The sequence below is a fragment of the Egretta garzetta genome, unplaced genomic scaffold (assembly GCF_000687185.1).
Source record: "Egretta garzetta isolate BGI_Z169 unplaced genomic scaffold, ASM68718v1 scaffold107, whole genome shotgun sequence".
In the NCBI taxonomy this organism is placed as follows: domain Eukaryota; kingdom Metazoa; phylum Chordata; class Aves; order Pelecaniformes; family Ardeidae; genus Egretta; species Egretta garzetta.
The window spans coordinates 727,703-735,070 of record NW_009260399.1 but is presented as its reverse complement, the minus strand read 5'-3'; the positions used below and the strand labels follow the sequence as shown (position 1 = coordinate 735,070).

At 39.2% G+C, this 7,368-nt stretch overlaps 1 long non-coding RNA gene across 1 annotated transcript in view; it reads right to left on the bottom strand.

Moving 5' to 3' along the window:
- Positions 1 to 493: 493 nt before the first annotated feature.
- Positions 494 to 7,368, bottom strand: part of LOC118452743 — a 9,861-nt gene continuing 2,986 nt past the window's right edge. The window contains exons 2-5 of the long non-coding RNA XR_004842565.1: positions 3,754 to 3,930; positions 1,574 to 1,651; positions 786 to 955; positions 494 to 656 (exon numbers count right to left, since the gene is read on the bottom strand). This is a non-coding gene — a long non-coding RNA (uncharacterized LOC118452743). The remainder of the gene's footprint in view (positions 657 to 785; positions 956 to 1,573; positions 1,652 to 3,753; positions 3,931 to 7,368) is intronic.

Sequence of the window (7,368 nt, the reverse complement as noted above, 5' to 3'; positions counted from 1 at the left end):
ATCAAAGACAAGGTGAGGCAAATCAAAGTTCTGCAAACAACATTAATTCTGGCATTTTCTAACGTCAGAATGCTTGACTTTGCAGCCTTAAAAGCTTTCATATGATTTTTGTGTGGAATTTAAAGATACATTATATAAAACAAAGCATTAAGAACCATAAAACGAATCCCTGCAGATTATAAGTGCATTAGGACTGACGTTTCTGAGACTAACCCTGATTACTGCAGGTTAGTTTGAACCTATACATTTATCAGAACAAGCTCTATCATAATATTAGAACTGTAAAAGGGCCCATAGAGTTTTGAACTAGTTGAACTAAGCTACAGTCAAACAGTAACGAGGCAGTGCACTCTGTGTATAAACAGACTTAAGATAATAATATGAGAGGCATTTGAAGACATAGGGAAAGTATAAATAAATACAGAGTATTTTTCTATTTTAGCTAATTATCCCATTTGGAACACTACACTGATGAAATTATACCTGTAGCTAACATATTTGAGCATCTGTGTCCCATGCTTCAGTGCATAAAGTTGACACACTTGGTCCTGGGTCTGTGGCACTGCAGTGGCTTGGTCTTTAAGCTCCGTCTCTGTATTCATCAGGATAGGGGTTGTCTGAGCCATCAGTAACAGATCCTGCCTCTTAAATTCAAGCTGTAGGAGGTAAAACACAATCCCAATACATCAGCCAACAGGATAGGATCACACTTGTAAATCAGCTAGCAGAACACTATGGATTTTAGTGTTTGTGGTTTTACACAGAAGACCTCTCTCTATACCCACCTTCATCTGTCCTCATACCTCACATAGTTGCCAGAAATATGTTTTCCAAAGACCTTTAAATGAATTTACTCAAAGACGCAACAATCCTGTCATCTCTGCATGTGTGACTTGAATTGCCCTCCTCTGAGCTTCCTGACTGGATTCCCGCAAGCTCTTCTGAAAAGCTGGTTCTGGAATCAATTTTGTAAAGGTTTGTATGTGAATCATCAGGACCTTTAGCATTTCATCTGTGAACATTTTAACAGTGAAAAAGCAAATAGCGAATGACAGTAAAACAAAAAAAACTTAAATCCACCATTGTTTTCATGTTCATCACCGCCCCATGCTTGGCTGCGATCAGCTTTCCCTTTGCTTGCTCATGCCCTGTTCTGCATTTTCCTGCCATGTTGCCAAATGTGCAAAGAACCGGTTTATCCCTGCCCCACCAGCATCAGCATTTTACCACGTTATGTTCCCAATTACTGTGGAAAGGTTCTGTGTAGCCTGCAGGTTAGGACTGTGATATTTCTATCTCAGCTTCAAGGCTTGCATTTTAAGTGCTAGGATTAAACAGAGATCTTTACAAGGTACCTGGCAGCTTTGCATTTGGCAGTTTGCAAAGAAGCTGGGTACCTCGTTTAATAGTGGAGTTACTTTCCTTGTTCTATACCACTTGATTTGTAATTAAGATACAATCGCACTACCGGGCTTTCTGCATGTCAGTGTACAACCCATTCCATTAAGTCACAGTAAATTACACACTCATCATTACCCTATGACACAGCATAGCACCAGTGAGTCAGTTATACCTGACAGTCAGATTGCTCTGTGTTCAGTGTCTTCCTATTATGCCTGATCTTCTTCCCATTAAACTCAATGATGGTCTCCTATTAATTTTAAAAAAAGTAGGATTTGAAAAGTCTTTAAGAAATAATGTGAAAATTGCTATCATCAACTTTTTCCAAAACATTCATGCAAATAAAAAAAAAATAATAATTACGGGGGTTTTTTAATTTCTTCCTTGTTTTTTTCTTCCCTCTTTTGCTCTTCTCACTCCCCTCCTCCATTAGTTTGAAAACCTAAGTCCACAATGTCGCCTTTGAAAAGGGCTTTGAGAGCTGTAGATCAAAATCTCTTCTATGTAAGCATCAATACAATCCATTTCACAACATCTTCCTTCAAGCTAATTTACATCACCCAACAGTAAAAAAGGGATTAACAGATTAAACTGGATGTAAACAGCTCTCTCATTAATACAACTGAAATTTGGGAAGAGTACAACATTATTTTTAACTCCAGCTTTCTCCTCTTTGGTTTAGCTCAGTTAAATTTCAGAAGGGGAAAAACACAGAGTAAAAATCACTGACCAGATGGTGGAGAATTGAGTTAAAGTCCTGCCTCATCTAGTTTTCTCACCTGGCCCTAAGCACATAATTTCATCTATCCTAGTCCTTAGCTGCCTCTTTGTTAAACATGTGCGAATCTCATAAAACTACAAGAATCCTGTTTATCGGGGATTGAGTCAGTAAAATCCCATGGCAATTAGAACCATACTAACAGATGCAAATAGTACATACAAACCAAATTTATGCCTTCTGAAGCTCCCTGTAAATGTGCCCATCAGGACATTACCTCAGTTATTAGAACAAACCAAAAGCCTTGCTAAAGTTATAATAATAATGTTTTTAAAAGCAAGAAAATTCTCAGCACATCAGAGTGAACCAAATAATACTAATCCAAAATTCATGGAAAAGTAGAATTGTTTAAAAAGGTAATTTACTGGGTCTATAGTGGACATGCAATATCAGTTTGTACTGAGAGTAGCGATGGCTCAATAATTCATAAACAATCACACAGTAAATACTGTAAGTTTGCCTGCAAAAACTGCAACCTTGTAAGTTATTATTACAGTTCTGGAGGAAAGCCAGCCGTGCTGAGAAAATCTGTGCTGAAAAAGAAAGTTTGCAAGGAGAGAAAATATATTTTATTAGATAAAATCAGATCAAATATAAGGTCTGTAAGCCTGAAAGCTTGTTTATTTTTCCAATTATATCTGATAAAGCATAATGATGTCTTCCTACAAGAACCTTTCTTATTACAAAAGTATTGCTTTAAAGCATTTAGAAGAAACACTTTACTATGGTTGATAAATATTAAACAAACAAATGGATATATGAAATGACATAATAAAACATGTCCATTTGGAACCCTTCCTTCACCAATAAAGCCTAAGATAACTTATAACTGAAAAAGATTAGAAGACTCATAATCATTTTCGCTGTTTGCTACATAGCTCTAGAACTGTGTAAAGTTAGTAGTTTTCCCCTGCTTATTTGGATTTTCCTCATAGCAATGAAAAGAACAAAAACACTTTAAAGAGTCATTGTAAAAACATAAAAATGGGTGGAGAAAATTCACTGGCATGAAAAGACTTGAAAAGCTTTTAGTTCATTTTATCTTAAAGTGACTATAGTTCAAGTTCACAGTACCCCCTGAACTATGAGAGATGTTTTGATTTCAGCCAGATTCTTCAGTTCTGCATATCTTGTCATGCTCTTTGGAGGTCTCTGCGTTTTCTTTCCACTATAATCTGTGTTTTTCAAAAAGACTCCAGTTCTCAAAGCAGTATCTGAACTAACACTACAGATCTTCATTGCCAGGCACTAACTGACATTTTTCTGTTTATTCAGACAAGCTGGATGGCATGTAGTACGCATTTAAAATTTATTGTGAGGGAATTTGTATCATTTTGTGATTAATGATTTGCATACAGGTTTTGTGTGTGTGTGTGTGAAATTTCTGGCTTTATATGCACTATTATTCAAACTTCTTCAGAAAAAGTACTACTCAAACACTGCCCATTAGCCTAAGCATGTCTTACATTAAACACTATCCTGAAGCCATCATTCTCCAATTGCTGAGTGGTTCCACTGATAAAAAAAATCATGATTTTGTTGGCTACCTGGATTGCCCTTTCTATCACACCTACCGATTGCCTCTACAGCCTGAACTACCGGTGATCCAGCTTCTGACACATTCCTGTAGCAGCAGACCTGTGTCTGTACAGCCAAGCCTCAAGTGTCAGTGTGGTTTGGTACTCAGCTCCTGATTTCATTGTCCTTGGAAAAGGAGTGCATGCCATCCCCCTGGAATTCTGCCCAGCAAGCTGCACAAATACAGAAGCAAATAGCAACAAATGAAGGAAACAATCAGAACATAAGCAAATACTGCCATAAGGAATCTGTCATTTAATTATAAGAGTAAGAAATACATCAGCAGTAACTCTGGAAGGCTCACTGGGTCAGGAGCTATCATTAAAAGCAGGAAATTTTGTCTGTGGGAGTTATCAATTTCTGAATTCAAGTACTTCTACCTTGTGTTGCTACCAATGTTGATACAGACCAGGATCCAGAGCAAGCAGAGATGGACTGTGAAATTCAGGTTCTCTGTTGACTCATAAATATGGAGAGAGTTTCAGGCCCAGATACACACATCTCCTAAATCATACCTAGAACATCCAGCTGTATCACACATGGAGTTTCTCAAACAGTAGAATAAGGTGCGTGCAATACAATATGATTTTATGGTAAGACTTAGCTACCGTAATTCCTGTCTGGATATTTCAGCACATCCTTTCTATGCCTCCTGGGCTTTTAAATCTCTCCAAGTGCTCAGTGTGGGATCTATGCAAGAAAATTTACAAATTTTCAGTTCTCTTCTACTTTAATTTATACAGTGACACAAATATAGTCTTTTTTGAGAAACCACGGGCTGAGCCACCAGTCTGTCAGATGGTTTGAAAAGTGGCTGGACCGCCAGGCTCAACCAGTAAAAATGTATGGTTGACATGTAGCTAGTGATGAACACAGTGTTCAGCATCTTGATCGGAGGCCCAGATGATGACACAGAATGCACCCTGAGCAAATCTATGGACACCAAATCAAGGAGTGGCTGACATGAGGACTGGCAGAACCTACTCCAGAGAGATCTCGATAAATTTGAGGATTAAGCCAACAGACACCTCAACCCGAATAGCACAGAATAACCCCAGGCATCAGGACTGGTGGGAAACTGGCTGAACATCAGCCCACAAAAAGGACCGGGGGATGCTGGTGATGTCAGGCTGAGCATGAGCCCGTTTAAGCCAACAGTGCACACACACTGCAAATAAAACAAACTGCACCCTGGACTCCATCAAGAGAGGCGTGGCAGGGATGGTGTTATTCCACAGTCACTAAAACAGAGAAATTAGGAGCAAAAATTTTCACAAATTCGACTTTAAATGCTTATCCAGTACTCATAGAAAGAAAAAGAGCACCTTTCCATAAAAATGGGCATAATCTACCTGGGAAATTAGAAGGTAGCAATCCTTGCCAGAGCAGTGTTTCTGGAATAGCCTCCTGCCTTCAGCAGCGAGGTAAAACAATCACGGTAGCTGCAAAACAGAGTTTAATAGTTTATAAAAAGACCGATGTAACAATGTTGCATGTGACAGCAAGCGGTGATGTAGGAGGTCTCCTCCAGTCCTACATTCCTGAACTTTGCATAGTGATAAAAAAAATGAAAGAAGATAAAGAATAGTTTCTGCAAAATAATAAAGAGGGAGAGAAAAGGGGAGAGAAAGATATGGGCGCTGGCAAACAAAGTCCCTGGAGGTAATGGAGAAGGAAGCAATCTTCCTTGAAAACTTGGTGACCTTCTTGTCAGAGATCACAATGTCATCTCAACGCAGCCCGATGCCACCTGCCTTTAATACCCCTCATTTTGGAGCACAGTGTCATTGCTGCTGGAAGCATTACTGCTCCTGGCAAAACAGCAAAACCACGTTTTATACAGCACGTGCCATGGGATGTCAGTAAGGGATGATCCTGAACGATGCCCTTGAATCCCTTATCTACAGAACAAGGCCCTTCTACCATTTGGTCACATCATCGTGAGCAGAGACGATGTGAGGCACCAGACATGCACAAATATATGACCTTGAAAGAACAAGTTTATTTGTGTGCAGCACTTTGCATTTTAGGTCCTAGTCGTTTTTTAAAACTCCTAATGGTTGTTAATTGTGCACATCGTTATGCCTGATTAATGATATTTGTACTGCTCACAGTGATTGTGTTCTTGTTTATTAAACAGTAATTGAGAAGGTAATTGAGCTTTGCATTCATAGTTCTATTTTTTAAATAACTATTTAAATGCCTCCTTTTGTTACAACAATACATTAAAAACTTATTAAAATCAAGAGCAAAAGAAAGGCAGCGTCAGAGATGGCAAAGGCAAGTGGAAGCAGCAGCAGAGACTTCAAGGAAATTGTTTTATCAAGGCTGTTCACCTTCAATTTTCAGGCCCTATTAGCCACCACTGGACTTCAGAGCCCCCGCGTGGCAGAGCATCAAAGGAAACTGCTCTAGAGGAAGACAGAAAGGAACTGACTGTTTTGATACCCTTCATGGGCCTTTATCAGCTTAGGTCTGAAGTCAGTACACCATTTTGAAGTTTATTTGGGGAAAAAATTATCGCAGAATTGTGTGGCTGAAGTCGTAAGAGGGTGTGACGAGAACGTAAGCATGATCTTGGACACAGGTAGCCAGATGGAGCGCCATTGCAATAATTACCGCCCATCACATCATGCCAATTCGCAAGAGAAGACGTATCCAGGACACTTTTCATAGCTTTTATCTTTATTTATCTTTATTTCTGCCAGAATGGAGTTATACTGGTTTCAAGAGACTTTGCCTGCCAGAGAAGGTAGCTGGTTGTGTCAGAGCTGACACAGGAGGGGACCATGAGCAAGCTTCCCGTTTGACTTGAGGAAGTTAGATAACCTGGTTTTGTTTGAGTAAATTCTCAGACAACATTTCCCTTCAGATCCCATCACAGCAAAGTTTTAAGATGGGTCAAATAAACTCCCACACAAAATGAAAATGCATAAACCCATAATAAGCAGCCTTATATGAACTGAGCAAGCATAAAAATATACTGACAGGTACTAAAATTGACAGTAAATTTCATTTTATAAAATGCACTACTGTTTAATGATAATCTAATTGTACATAAAGGTACTGAAATGGATTTTCTGCAAAATTATGTGCACCGTAGACCCACCGACAAACCTGTTTCCAGTTAACATAAAGGGTATTAGGCCGTTACTACTACCAGTTACTCCATGAGTGTCCCCTACAGCTACAAAGGTCCAGCCATGCAGGCAACTTATGTGTCAACCTGATACCACAGGATAAAATTTGTCCTCTTATTATGCCTCAAAAACCTAGGAAACTGCATTTTAAAAACATACGGAAATACTGAACGTACTAAAAAGTTGCAGTGCTTGGAACTCCAGTTACAAACATGAAAGTAAAAATAAAACTGCAGAAAAGCTCAGTTATTCAACCTTAATGGAAATGTTGCGGGGGCGGGAGGGTGCATTATATGGTAATGCACAATCTGCTGCTTTGCCTACCTTCTTGGGCTGGCTCCTGTTGTCATGGCATGAATCACAGCCTAAAGCCTTGCTGGCTCAGAAACTGCCATACTTGCCATTGCAGGATGGGTTGCCAGTGGGAACTTAGTGCCACTGCTAATGCTAATGTTGTGTTTATCGCACATG